This window comes from Falco peregrinus, chromosome 6, assembly GCF_023634155.1.
Source record: "Falco peregrinus isolate bFalPer1 chromosome 6, bFalPer1.pri, whole genome shotgun sequence".
Lineage (NCBI taxonomy): Eukaryota > Metazoa > Chordata > Aves > Falconiformes > Falconidae > Falco > Falco peregrinus.
The window spans coordinates 24,576,861-24,592,044 of NC_073726.1; positions in this window are offsets into that span (position 1 = coordinate 24,576,861).

Below are 15,184 nucleotides of genomic sequence, written 5' to 3' on the forward strand. Positions count from 1 at the left end.
CCCCTGCCCTGAGGGACCCGACCCTGAGCCCAGGCCCCGAGGGGCGGCCGCACCGGTGCCCAGCACAGGGGTGTCCTGGTTTTGGCTGGGATACAGATACTTTTCTTCCCAGTGATTGGTACATGCTGTGTTTTGGAGTTAGTGCACTAAAGCACCCTGATGTTTGCTGGGTAGTGTTTACACTAAGTCAAGGGCTTTCCAGTTGCTCAGGCCCTGCCAGCGATAGGGCTGGATGGGCACCAGAAGCTGTGAGGGAACACAGCCAGGACAGCTGACCCCAACTGGCCAGAGGGATATTCCATACCTTGTGACATCATGCCCAGTATATAAACTGGGGAGAGCTGGCTGGGGGCCGCTGGTCACTGCTCAACGTCTAGCTGGGCATCAGTCAGTGGCTGGTGAGCAGCTGTGTTGTGCATCGCCTGGGGGTTTTTTAGTGTTTGGGTTTTTTTCTTGAGTTTTATTTCTCTTTACCTCCCATTCCATTACAATTTTTATTAGTAGTAGAGTAGTAGTATTATATTGTACTTTGTTTCAGTTATTAAACTGGGGTTTTTTTCTATTTTTTAATGTATTATTTGAGCTCACAGATTTTACCTTTTTCCGATTCTCCTCCCCATCCCACCAAGGCAGGCGGGGAGCAAGCAGCTGTGTGGCCCTTAGCTGCCGGCTGGGGTTACACCATGACAAGGGTGATGATCACTGCCCTGGTCCTGCTGGCCGCACTATTGCTGATGCAAGCCAGGATGCTGTTGGCCTTCTTGGCCACCTGTCCTTCCCTGCAGGGCTGCTTTCAAGCCCTTCATCCCACAGCCTGCAGTGGCATCAAGAGTTGCCACGACCCGGGCACAGGACCATGCAGTTGGCCTTGTTGAGCTCCATGGGGTTCATGGGCGCACTCCTTCAACCTGCCAAGGTCAACAGCCAGCGCCAGCGCCCTCCACATGCCCACAAACTGGCTTCAGATCTGAATGCAACTCATCACTCTCACAATTAGGGAACTTCCAGCTTGACGGAACAAATCTATCTTTCGCTGAACAACAAGTGTTTTCAATCAGCTGCTCTGCGCTGTCACCCCCAAAAGTGTGCCTTTGTTTGGCTTGGTTTATTTAGGCAGGGCGCAGGTTAATACACTGCTACTTGTAACTTTAAGTGGAATGCCCAGTGAACACCCATCTTTAAGATACAATTACGCGCCAGAAATGCTGCTGTGTGCCGGGATCCACCAGGCACTAAACCTCCTCTGTGCTGCAAAGCCACCAGCAAGCACTGCTGCCAGGTTGTCATTTCACCTATTGAAATGGCTTTGGGATGGAGCAAGCGTGTGGCCGCACCCACGTGTGGGCTTCAGTCAAAGTCCAGCAACCCCGCCAGGCTGTTCGGCCAGCACGTCCCTCTGTCCTGTGTACAGGGCACCAGAGATTAATACTTTGGGTGAAAAAAAACCTTCTGAAGCTTAAAAGGAAAAAGGATATCCTCCTGGTAACATGAAAGGAAACTGGAGCCTGGGCTTTATAAAAAATGCATTAATTGCAAGACAAGAAGAAAGTAATCTCAAGTGCCTGTGACATGTGGGTTTAGAAATGGCTGGCTGAGTCTCTTGGGGGAAACACATGCTGTCACATTGGAGTGGTTTGGGGATGGGTGGTCCTGATGCAGCCACCCCTCCTGGAGAGAAACCTCCCCCCAAAAAACAACCCTCTGCTGAGGTCATGATACCGCCTTGCTGGGAAGCTGTCTCTCCTTCACTGGGGAAGGGAGGGAGCATGATCCTAGGAAAAACCCATGGGGCCATGTCCTCCTAGAGAGACAGACGTAGCCAGGATTTTGCAAGACTTTTCAAAAACACACCCTTCTGCATGTTCTCCCCTAAAGCTAAAGTAGCAAAATGCTTTGTAGGGGGTGCCCTTCTCCCTCTGCTGGCTCTCCCACTGCTTGAGCATCCCCACAGCCGGGCTAAGGCAAGCACCTTCACCCCTTCCCACCATGCTGTCATCGCAGAGAGGCACAAGAAGGGTTTGTACAAGTAGGTCAGGTATGATTTCTTCTCCACCGAATGCTAATAAAAGCTACCGATGTGAAACCTATAACATTATGTGTATAAATAATTTAGCTCCAGTGAGTAAACATTGATTCTGGGCTTTTAAAAAAATGAAATAATTCCATCAGCTTTTTCCCCTCCCCTCCATGCATGTGTTGTTATGCCCAGCTGCTAATGGGGGCAGAAAATAGCTAATACTTGGGGAAATTGGAAATCAGGGAGACACAACCCTTGCGTTTCTGTGCTGGCTCCTTCCTCCACCCAGATCCTCAGAGGTACAGAGGAATCAGGATGAGCGAGGCAGCTAATTAGGAACAAAGATGTAATTCTGGCTTGTAATTGCAAGTAACTGTTGACCTGAGGGATGGTGGTAAGAGGAGAAGAGGCTGCGTTTTGTGACCCACGTTTTCCCCTTTGCTCCTCTCGCTCCCTCAGGCAGATGGAGGCACCAGGCTTGCCCTGCGTAGCATCCCCTGCAAGGTGTCCAAGCCCACCTTAAGCTGACCTTGTGGTTCTCCAGCCCTGGAAGACCTCACTGCAATAGAGAAAGGAAGGTAACTGCCAAATACCAACAGCATCCCTTGGAGAGCAAATTCAGCCATCAAGAGTGGCTGCAAGGGGCGAGTGAGGCCCTGTGACTGGAAACATTGGGCCAAGGCCAAGAAGGAGCCACTTTGGCTCACCCTTGCCCCATGAGACCCTCTGGAGGGACCTTTCTTGAGGATTAAGAACTGGTGTGGTGGATTGCTCACTGTTAACTGGACCCTGGGCCCCAAAGTTGCCAAACTGGTCCATAATCTTTCCTGAAGGTCTGGGGAGATGAATGGTCCACTGATGGCAGTTCTTTCAAGCAGCTTGTCCCAGCATATCTTTCCATTAAGGTGTTCACAACGCTGTGGTTGCCCCTGAAGCAACCAACTGGCATGCCCAGCAAGAGCCATCATGGGTGGCAGGACCATGGTGGGCCATGGCTCCTGCTGGAGCCTGGCTGTGGGGCCAGCTTGGGGTGGCAACCACCACTATGGCCAGGGATGTTCCCTGGCCGTGTCCATCACCAGCATGCCTGGAAGAAATGTCATCTTCAGGTGATGCCTGGATTGGTCAGTGTGGATGGAAAAGGCCAACCCGTGCAGCTCTGGCACCCACTGACAGTCAGGTGGCCTCAAGGACCTTCCCTGCCCTGGGATGGCTCAGCAAAACATCATATAGACAGCACAGGCACACACTAGGAGGTAGCCCTGCACTCAAGGAAATCAGTCCAGGGGATTCAAAAAAACCCCTCAAACCTCATTGGCAGCAACTCTCCCAGCCCCACAGCATCCCTGCTCCGCTTTCGCCCGTGCCCAGCACTGCCTCAGAGGCACCAGGGGAAAGCAAGTGTGGGCTGGAGGGGGACATTCGCGTGTCAGGACACTGTGAACCCATGCCAGCTCCCTGACGAGTTGTCATGAAGTTAGCACAGAGGGATCTGGACAGGAACCAGCATGTGGCTATTGCTGTTACTGAGGCTTAGAGAAAGCAAAGATTAATGTAATCATTTAATCCTGAGAGATTTCAGGATTCACCAACTGTATCGCATGTCTCCATTCACTGTGGCACAGGGGACGTATGTTAACTGCTCTGCTCTTGGCTGGAACTCTGCTCCCTTCTCATTTCCCTTTCTCTGAGCTCCTGCACAAGCCCTCAGTACCCAATGCTCCCCACTGCCGCATCCCTGCCTCCTGCCGCTGTGGGCCGCAGTGGTGGGTCCTGCCCACAGCATCCGACCCGCTTTTCACCTGATGAGAAAGCTAATCCCATCCACCCTTGGTTTTCTTGACTTTTTTCCTGGTGGTGGTTTGGTCCCCAAAGCCCACTGACCTCCACCTCCACAAAGCACATATTGCTTTGCCTGATGTTGGCACAGCACCAGTGGGGTGTCCACTTCCTACCACTTCATCCACCCCACCCCTTACTGGGCTGATGCTGTGAGGAGAGCTGAGGTGGCCAGACTGGGCTGGGCACCCTGCAGGGAATTAGAAACATCCTTTGCCTGCATAAAATTTGCCCAACCATCATGGTCTGGCCAGGCAACAGACAGCATTGGTGACACCTGATGACTTTGCAACACATTTGTCCTCTCTGTCTTGCTGGTCCAGGGTGCCACACGTGATCCAACACCATGGAGGGGATGCTATTGCCCTTCACTCCGTCCCCTGGAGCTAAAACACAGGCAGAGGCTGGTGAGCAGTCCACATCCCTCCTGAATACTCAGGTGCTGCCAGATGCCAAGGAAGGGAGCCAGGGCACGGCAGCTGATATGTTGCATCGCACAGAGACAGAGTTTTGGGTGCTGCTGCAAGACCTCCTCCATTTCCTGGCTCCTCTGCTCATCAGGGCATCACCTTCTCAGCTTCATCACCTGGAGTGCATAAAGTATGCCAAACGCCAGTGCATTAACATAGATTTTACATTTAACATTTATTACAGCAATGATCTCCTGCGCAGTTCCTCCACTGCCCTTCACTGATCATCCCCTGTCCCTCATTTAATGTCCCCTTGGGGAAGCCTTAGAGCAGCGGAGACTCCTGCCTCAGCCACAAGTCACCCACATGCAGGCTCACGGCACCCATCCTGGTGGAGTGGCATCCCTGGGGTCTCCATCCAACCCTGTGGCCAGGGCCAAGCAGTGGGGACCTGCTCCTTCTCCAGGCTGGCTAGCCTCTCCCTTGGGTTTTGTTTCCATCTCCCACTCTGCAGCCACATTCTCCCTTTCCCCATCCTTTCCCGCAGCAGAGGGGATGCCCCTTTGGGATGGCAGGGAAAAGCCCAGGCTGAAGCTGTACCTGCAGGTGTGATGGGCATGTGGTGAGGATGATGGAGACCTGCTTGCCCTGTCTGTGACACCCCTGTCCTCCAGTGGAGCTGCAGGCGGAAGCAGGAGGTGCTGCCAATGCAGCAAGGCCACAGCCACAGACCTCATCCAAGGCTGCTGGGCTTTCCATGCAAGCCAGCTCTCACTTTAATGAATAGAAGTGGATGCTTTCTCCAGAATAAAATCTCTTATGGCTGGGGATTGCTTTTGGAGAGCTTCTGGTACCTCCACTTGCTGCTGTTCAGCTGGGAAGCCCAGCTTCACAGGCAAGGTTCATGCCCTTCCTGCTGTGTGCCAAACTATTGCACTTCTCGCAGTAGGCAGAAAACAAACCAGCTCAATCGGGGGAACACGAGGGCTCTAGAGGAGGGACTTTGCTTGGAGGAGGACGTTGCCAAGGTCCCAGCTTGCAGCTTTGCTGCTTGGCAGCATCCCAGGTTAGCTCCAGCCCTGGTGTAGATGGAGGTGTTTGGGGAGGATGGAGACCTGCAGATCTGCTGCCCCATCCTCCCAAGGGCACATGCCTCTCCTGTATGCCCCATGCTGGGCTCTGCATTAACATTCATAAAGTTTCACGTGACAGGCACATCTTTTTCATGAGCAGAAAGGTCATCAGCTTCACTAGCACAGTCAGGGCCAGGGCATGGAATCACAGACTGGTTTAGGTTGGAAGAGACCTTCTAGTCCAACCCCCTGCCAGGGGCAGGGACACCTTCCACTAGACCAGGTTGCTCCAAGCCCTGTCCAACCTCCCTTGAACATTTCCAATGATGTGGTAGCCACAACTTCTCTGGGCAAGTGGTTCCAGTGCCTCACCATTTCTTCCTTACGTCCAGCCTAAACCTACCCTCCTTCAGTTTAAAACTTGCTGTTGCTCCTTGTCCTGACACCACAGGCCCCAATAAGAGTCTCTTTTCCTCATAATCCCCCTTTATATATCGAAAGGCTGCAATAAGTTCTCCCTGGACTCTTCTCCAGGCTGAACAACCCCAGTTTTTCCAGCCTGTCCTCAGAGGGGAGGTGCTCCAGACTCACCATTGACGTGGCCTCCGTTGGACCCACTCCAATAGCTCCATGTCATTCCTGTGCTTACTCCAGAGCTGGATGCAGCACTGCAGGGGGGTCTCAGGAGAGTGGAGCAGAGGGGGAGTATCACCCCCCTTGCCCTGCTGCCCACGCTGCTGGTGATGCAGCCCAGGGCATGGTTGGCTTTCTGGGCTGCGAGCACACATTGCCAGCTCATGCCCAGCTTGTCATCCACCCATCCATCCCTCCATCCATCCATTCATCCCCAGGTCCTTCTCTGCAGGGCTGCTCTCGATCCTTTCATCTGCCACTTTGCACTGAAACTGGGGGTTGCCCTGACTCAGGTGCGGGACCCTGCACGTGGCCTTGTTGAACTTCAGGAGGTTCACATGGGCCCACTCCTTCAGCCTGCCAAGGTCCCTCTGGATGGCATCCCTTCCCTCTAGCAAATCAACTGCACTGCCCAGCTTGGTGTCATCTGCAGCCTTGGTGAGGGTGCGCTAGAAGCCACTGTCTATGTCATTGATAAAGATATTAAATAGCACTGGCTCCAGCATGAATCCCTAAGGGACACCTCTCGTTATGGATTTCCACTTGGACATTGAAATGTTGACTGCAACTCTTTGGACATGGCCATCCAGCCAACTCCTTAATCATCTAATAGCCCATCCATCAAACCCGTATCTTTCCAATTTAGAGGCAAAAGTGTTGGTAGGTGACTGTACCAAAGGCTTTACAGGAGTTCTGAACCCCATTACTGCTGTTTGTAGGTCATACAGGATCTAACATTGTTTGAGGAGTAGCAGCCTGTCTTGCCCAGGCTCTTAGCCCTGTCATGGGGCCAGAGATGCTCTTAACCACTGCACCCCACTTTGTGTTGGGTCTAGGGGTGCTGTGGGACCTAGACCTCTTCTCCTGACCCCACAAATCATGCGTTGGTAGATGCATGCAGTTTGCTGACACAGCGATGTGCCCAGCTGCCACCTGCCCAAGAGGCTCAGACCCAGCAAAACCCAGTCTTTGCCCCCACAGCCAGGACTCGGAGGCTCCATCCCTGGGGGTGCAAACCACCTGTTTCATGCTGCAAGTGATGCTCCACGAAATCGTGAGGCAGGACGCTGCTGGGCCGACCTTGAACAGTTCTCACATCTTTCCGTCCTCCTCCATCCTTGTCTGCACGGGGGTGGTAGGGGTGGTGGGGAAGATGAACCCACCCACCCCGCGCACAAACTACTCTGCTTTCGTCCATCACAAGCCCCTCTGCAGTGCGAAGGTTAATGCACAGGCAGCACCTTGCCCTTCCAGAGGAGCTTGGCTGGCGAACCCCAGATCTCTTCCTCCAGAAACAAATTGCTCTTCAACTATTGCCATCTTGTGGCGTCTGTGACCCGTTACTTGTTCCTTTTATCTGCTAATGGTGTTGGTGAGAATCAGCAATATACACAGGCAATTTTAAAATGAAATGTAAATGAATCAGAAATGCCTACGGAGGAGCTATTAGCATAAATCCAATCAAAGGGCTTTGTTTAACTTGTTAAAAATGACTAAATATTTAGTGAGTGTGGGTGGGTGAGGTGATTCTTGCTCACATGCAGGAAGTTTTAGAAGCAAAACCAACGCTGATATCTTAAATGGCTGAACTTAAAAGCAATTTTCTACCCCGAACTCTGCCTCCTCTGTCTATAACTCACTGGAATGTTGTTGCCTGTTCAAGGACATCACCTTTACAATAGTATCTTTGCTTTTAACAGCGGTTGACCCACTCAACAAGGATATTTGGACTCTATATCGTGAGCGTTGCAGGGGTCCCCTGGCAGCGGGGAGTCCCTTGGAGCAAACCCTGCCCACCCCAGTCATGCCAATGGTCCCCCCGGGTGGGATGGCAGGGGTGCAACCCAAGATGGCACCACCACCTGTGCAGGACCACCCTGACCCGCCCATGTTATGCACCACCAAGATTACCTTGAGCACAATAGACTAGATATAAGGAAGAAATTCTTTATAACGAGGGTGGCAAGGCACTGGCAGAGGTTGCCCAGAGAGGTGGTAGATGCCCCATCCCTGGAAACATTCAAGGCCAGGTTGGACGGGGCTCTGAGCAACCTGGTCTAGTTGAAGATGTCTCTGCTCAGTGCAGGGGGCTTGGGCTAGATGAGCTTTAAAGGTCCCTGCCAACCCAAAGGATTCAATGATGCTATGAGCAAGAACCATTCCAGTGCCTATAGTCTTTGTCCAAACTGGTAAGACTGGGTTAGGTCCACTGCTTTGTTCCTGGCGCTGCCTGCTGAGTGTCAGCAGGTGCACGTGAGGCTGATGTTTGGTGGCAGTTCAAGTGGCATGAGCAGACCTGCCAGCAGCCCCCCGTGTTTCGCTGCTGCAGTCCACCCGTCCTGCATCCACTCCTCACCCCCTGATGGTCACAGCGGCTGTTGCAGAGCCACCTAAACTAAACCAACCCCCCAAAAAAGGGTGGAAAACCCATTTTTTTGGAACCCACATCTATTCACTGACCCATCAGTTATACCATAGACATATGGATAGTGCTAAAAATATTAGTCATAGCAAGGTTTGGCTCTACAGCTTGGATTAAATCAAATAACTGAGTTAAAAACAACACTCAGTCTTGGCTCTGCAGTGATGCCTTGGACTCCACAGGCATCACTTGAGCAAGTGGTGGATGGGGCTTGGGGAAACGCTTTGCATTTGGGAAGAGCTGCTCCTTCCTGCTGGTTCGCTCCCTGGTGCGGAGTTGCATTGGGGCAGGTGTTAATTGCCTTTCTGGAAATCAAAGCAGCCAGCGCTGGGGGTGTGTTTGCTGGGTTTCGCTTTGCTGCTTTCCCCCCAGCACTGCCCATCAGCTGGCTCTGCTTTCCCATCTGCACAGGAAAATACTTCACTCAGAGGGACCTCGCTACCCCAGGACCCCCATGCTGCCCTGAGCATTCACCCCTTTCCACGGGCTTATCCCGCTGCCCGAGCGTGAGGTCTTGCAAAGGCAGATGCTGCCATGGAGAGTTTACTTAATTCCAATCCTGGGCACAAATCCTGGGAAAATATTATTGGAATTGGCTGCAGTGGGGGGTATGTGTGTGTGTGCTGTGCTGGGCAGTGGCATGCAGACAATGGGAATGAAATGGAGAAATGGGAAGATGTAACAGTATGATCATTGCTCCCCCTGTGTGTTTCGGTGGTTCCTTTTTTTGTTTTAAATGCTGGAAAAAAGCCCTTTGTCACAGCAATCCCTACTACCACCGGGTGTGCCTGCTCGGTGCAGGGCTGAATTTGGGGGTGCAGAGGCTGCAGGGAGCCCCGATACCCTTCTCCACCCATCCCCATGTCCCAGCACGGTGGGAGGTCCAGCCTCACTGGAGGGGTCTCACCTTCTGGCAGCTCCACTGATCACCCCCATGAAACAGCCTTTGCACCTCTTGCTGCATGTAAATCAGGGGCTTTCCAGGAGTTTCTTGGGGAAGTTGCTACCTGGGACCTCAGCTCAGCAAACCTTGCTTCCCCCCAGCCAGCTGGACTGGATGCAAGAGAGATGTTTAGGTTCCTCCTCTGCTGTGAAGCTGTTATGGCAACACGCTCACATTCAGCCCAAGGAGAACAAACCACCAAGCCTCTGCTAAGAGGTTTGGGTTTGGTTTATTTTTGCTTTTCCAAAGGGAAAAATACATCACTGCACAGTAGCAATCCCCACGGAGACCAGCGGTTGCATCAAGCACACGTGGCTTCTTCCAGGGCACCTCACCCACAGCCCTGAGAGCACTTTGCTGACGTTACACCTATTCCCCAGAGGAGGAACTGGGTATGTAAACCACTTTTCCCCATTTGCTCAAGTTTTGGGTGCCCGGTTGGCACAATCCCAGGGCAGGATTCAGCTCTGCTTCAGCAACCAACAATTCAGGTGTGTTTAATGGATCCTAATTAGATGCTCATCTAATGGATACTTCTGGGGCAGAAGAGGGCACAGAGGTAGGGACAGACCAGGAGGGCTGCCCGTCACCCTACGGAGAAGAAAGGGAAGCGGGGGGCAGCAGCACCCCCTCCAGCTCCCACCCTGCTGGTTTCCAGCAGGTGAAGCAGGAAGGTTGATGAGGTCGTTTTGCTCCTTGCTGCAGCCACCTGTTTGCCCTGGGAGGTGTTCACTGCTTTGCTTGTGTGTCCAACTAGCCTCAGCTCAGCACCAACAAGTGTCAGGCACCTCAGAAATCAACACCCCAAAGCAAGATGGGGTCCAAGCTGGGGCCATTCAGCCTGTCAGTGGCAGATGAGAGGAGCACATCCCACCTTCATCTTGATGAGACTTGATAGTCTCCTCTGGATGAAGCCCCATCCCCTCTGCATCAGTCCTGCTGGAAGGTCTGAGAAGTCTTTTAAACTGAAGTAGGTTTAGGTTGGACATAAGGAATAAATTGTTTATTATGAGGGCGGTGAGGCACTGGCCCAGGCTGCCCAGAGCAGCTGTGGGTGCCCCATCCCTGGGGGTGGTCAAGGCCAGGCTGGACGGGGCTTGGAGCAAAATGGTCTAGCAGAAGGTGTCTCTGCCCATGGCAGGGGGGTTGGAACTAGGTGAACTTTAAAGGTCCTTTCCAACCCAAACCAGTCTGTGATTCTACAATATGGTTTAAACAGCACATTTGCCTTCTGCTGTGCCCCACGAGTTCACCTAAACTCCCACCCATCAGTGCCAACCCCCCATAGCTACTGGGTAGGGCTGACAGCAGTGGGAGGCAGAAAGATCTTGGATGGAGAGTAAGAAGACTCCTTGCCAAAGAAAATATTTGAAGCAGGTGGTTTCAGCTCAGAGGAACTCAATTTATATTCCCAAACGACACACCGGGAGCTGCTCACAGCTCCATCAACAAGCACAATGCAGGCGAGGCAGATGTTTCAGCAAGTGCCAGCAGCTGGAATAGGACTGCTGGCTCAGCTCAGCTGCACCCATCACTCCAGACGGTAATTTGGGAAGTCAGTGGCGGAGGCTCATCCCACAGCAGCCTGTATCGGGTGGCTGCAGGTCTGGCTGGCAGGATCGCACGGCCCTTTCTGAAACAAAGCGGGGCAGTGGCGCATGAAGCCAGGCAGGAGGTAAGGCTCCTGGATTATTTATAGGCTCAAGCCTTGGAAAGGATCTCAGTGCAGAAAACCACAGGGTGTATGGGCCGTCGCAGAGCCAAAGTAGCCCCATGACGGTGAGAGTGGGGTTGTGCTGGTGCCATCTGCATTGCAGAAGAGGCTCTCCCTAGGGCATGTCCATGCCAAAGCTTTTTTGGCATTGGGGAATGGCAAGTTTCTGGGGATGCCCAGAACATGGCTTGGTGAAACAAAGCCCTACAAAAGGTGAAGGACACAAGGAGTGTGCTAGCGGGCAAGGCAAGGCACAAGCCTTGCCCCAAAGCAGACATTGTCAGCACAGGTGAACTTCTGGGGAAGGAAGAGGCTCATGTGTGGGCTGGGCAGCGGCGCTGCAGGGAGCATGGCAGGGGCCGCTGCATCGCTCAGCCCCATGCAGTTGTTTTATTCTCCATGTCGTGACCAAATGGCCAGTAACAAAGAGCAGCTCTGCAGTGTCTGCTGCCCCAGCCTGGCAGAAGTAAGGGGGTCGATGACATTTCCCCAGGTGGACACGGCAAGGATGCCAGAAAGGCCAGGCCAACAAAGGCAAAGGTGGGCATACCAACTCTAAGGCCATTTGGAGAGGTGTGGGTAAGGCCAAGGGGGGGTCAGCAGAAGCCACCCCTAATGCTGCAAGCGGCTCTTGCAAGGGGCTGTGGGAGAGCACACAGGCACATCTCAGCTGAAAAGTGCTCCATTCCCAAATTGCCCACAAGACTTCCGAGAGCCAGGCACACTTCCATCCGAGGTGCAACTCAGCCTGCCTGCCCTGGGGAGAGCCCTCGCCACCCCAGCCCAGGGCTGATGGCTCTTCAGACACACCATGTAGATACTTGGGCAAATAAGTAGGTAGAAACTGGGAAGTAGAGTTTCCCTTGGGGCTTTCGGGGTGGCTGAGTGTGGAGGCAGGGTATGAAACACTGCAAAAGGGATGAAGAAGAGACAGGTGTTGCAAGGGTGCCTCTTTATAGGAAGGGATAGAGCAGCTTTAAAGAGCAATGGTGTTCAACTGCTGGTGGAAAAGCAGCCAGCAGCCTCCAACCCGGAACACAGCAAGAGGAAAACAAGCACCAAGATCGCCACAGTGCTCACATACGCACCACCCTCTCCATCTTGCACCAGAAGTCATTGGAAAATGGGGTCCAGATGAGTCCAGTCAGACTCTACCAACCACTGGCAGGCAGCATCACCTCGTTTGACTGGTACATAGTGCAGGGGGGTTAGGGGTCAGTGCTGGAACAGCACCCAGGGCTGCAGAGCCCTGCTTGAGACCCCTGCCCATCCCTCCACAGCAGATGCTCACCTGGGTGCAGGGGCAGGGAGCTCAGCCCAGCCTAAGGCCACCGGCGCTGGGGAGAAGGCTGCCGGCCGAAGGGAGCACTGGATAAATACAGCCTGCAAAGCCACAGAGGAAACTGTGCTTCCTTGAACTGCTGTAAAACACAATGGAACTATTTAATAAAAGCTGCTAGATGGGTATGATTTCTTCAGCTTTTGCCAAGGCTTTAGATAAAATCTCACGTCAGAGACTATTAAAGTACCTTATCAAAGGTTAAAGGGGCAAAGTCCCTGTTTGGTGACAGAAAACAAAGACAGGGAACATCTGCTCCTCGAAGCAAAAAGAAGCAAACATGAAGCACAGCAGAGGCCACTTACTGGCATCATTATTATTTAACACCACTTGTGTATTAATGAGACACAGGACGAAGAGAAAAACAAGGCATGGAAAGCCGATGATAGCACAAACTTACTTTGCTTTGTCAAAACGGAGAGAAGTGGAGGAAAAGCGATGCTGTGAGGTGTGTTTTACAATACAACGTGAGAAATTAAATTATCACCCCAAAGTTACAAGTTTTTGTATCAAAAGCGTATGACTGGCCCCACATACCAGTGGAAGTCGTTTCAGTGGGATAAACCCAGCATTCAGCACAAGTGGGGTGAACCAGCTGGTCCCATTTCATCAGCCACTTCATTGTGAATTCTGCAATGAGAAAAAAAATATAACTTTCACTGTCATTTCTTACCCTGGTTTTAATCAGCAAAATTTTCTCATGCTTTTGTGATGCAACAGTTTCTTGGTTACAAACATTGCAAGGGGGAGGCTGCATTGTTTTATTTAAAAAAAAAAGTTTCTGCTGACATTTAAGAAACAGAATAGGGAGAGTTCAATCACTGGTTGTTTTGTAAACGCCAGAGATGCAGAGCCAAGTCAGAAGCCTACATGGATCAGAAATATTGCTTCGATTTAACCTGGATGTACACACAACAAAGCACTTTGGCCAAAGAAATCTGAACTGCTAATAATCCATGCTCTGAGTCATCCAAGGAAAAAAGACTGAAGAAGGGCAGGCCCTGCACCTGTAAAGGTTAAGGACACCTGTCTGTCTCATCCCTGTGTCAGCACAGGAGGCAACTGGCTTTGGTATGACTGAATGATCAGGCAGCACCCAGGTGCCATAGCATGGAAGGCTCTTACCTTTTTTTCTTTTTTCTTTTTGTACTTCCTAAGGTGTGCAGAGCAGATTGTTCTCCTGGCGTTGGACCAAATGACTCAAGATTATGGAATTTCTGTTGGAAATTTTGCATGCAGATGGGGGGGGAAGCCATTATTTAAGTCCAGGAAAATGTTACATGAAGCAGGTGGTTCCAGCAGTCCAGGTCTACCCAGGGCTGCTGGATCCATCACTACTCTTCTAGGGATTTGCTTATGATCCTGCACCAAAAAGACATTTCCTGGGATGCACAGGATTCCCTTTCTGATCCTACACATCCTCCAGCAGCTGTTTCAGCCGTGGGGCCTCAGCAGACATACGGGGTATATGCATGCTGGGTGCAGCAACAGTGACCTGAAGCTGCGGCTGAAGGCTGGCTGCTCCCTCTTGGCTTGCTTTGCTGGCAAAGCCACTTTCCTGCCTGCTGCTTGCCCACGCAAAGACTCACCCCAGTGCAGGCAGGAGGGACTGGTGCGCATGTCCTCTGGGACACGTGCAGGGCCACCTGAGGATGCTTCACCATCACCCATGCCAAGAAGCGTGCTTTTAATTTATCAGTGCAGCCAGTTATGCACAGCACCGACCTCCGTGCCCTGGTCCTGCTTAGTTTCAGCTCTAGAAGGTCACATCTATACCAGTACTAATGGGCTTCATGGATACCCCTGCATGTGTTTTCCTTCCTGGAGACCCCTTCCCCCATCTCTGTCTTCAGATGTGACCACCCCACCCCCAGAACCAATGGGAAGGAACAGGGGCAGCGCCTGGCACGGCATCTGCAAGGCAGGTACCTCCTTCCCACCCCTGTGCATAACACAGGACAGAAGGCAGTGCTCCCAGACCTCACCACCTTGGCAGGAGTTTCCATGCGTTCAGGTTTTCTTTTGGTCATGCTACCACCCAGACTTCTCAGCATCTTTCTTCTCCCTGTATTAAAGAAATAAGTGTCTAGCCCCCACGGATGGGGGTGAGGGGGGGGAGGGGGATGAAGGAGATTAAAATATGATTCAGTTCCCTCCCCCCTTCAAAAAAAAACAGAAAGGACAAATCTGTAAGTTGGGGCTTAAAAATCAACAACATTCATTTTTTTCTCTTATATCATAGTTTTCCTTAAGTTGTTTGGTTTTTTGTTTAAAAAAAAAAAACACGTCGTGCTGCTGGTAGGGATGATGGCTAAATGCTGGAGAAATGTTAGATCAGAGCATCTGAGTACCACCTCTCAAGATGCTTACGGGTTTGGGTTTTTTTCCAATTGAAATCATCTGTCACGGGGCACACAGACATGATACAAAGCCAATGCTCAGCACATCAGCTCGGATCGATGGCAATCAGAAGATCCCGAGATCTTCCGCCCCCTCTCCCTCTGAGAGGAAGGACAGGCATGGAAGAAGAGTTCACATTCCAGGTCAAGACTGTGGGCACTGCATCCTCAATTCGCCTCTACTGCCAAAACCATCTGTCAAACGCCCCACAGCTGCTCACAGAGAAACAACTTCTGTGTGTTGAGCTGGAAATGCTTTAGAAGAGCAACACGGAGGAGCGTGAAAATCCATCAGCGATACAAATAATATTAATGACTTTCTAAAGACGCTGGGAGCTCCTGTGCGCCTCTGGTCCTCTGCACCACAGTCCACGGGTGCTGCGTTCACTCAGAGA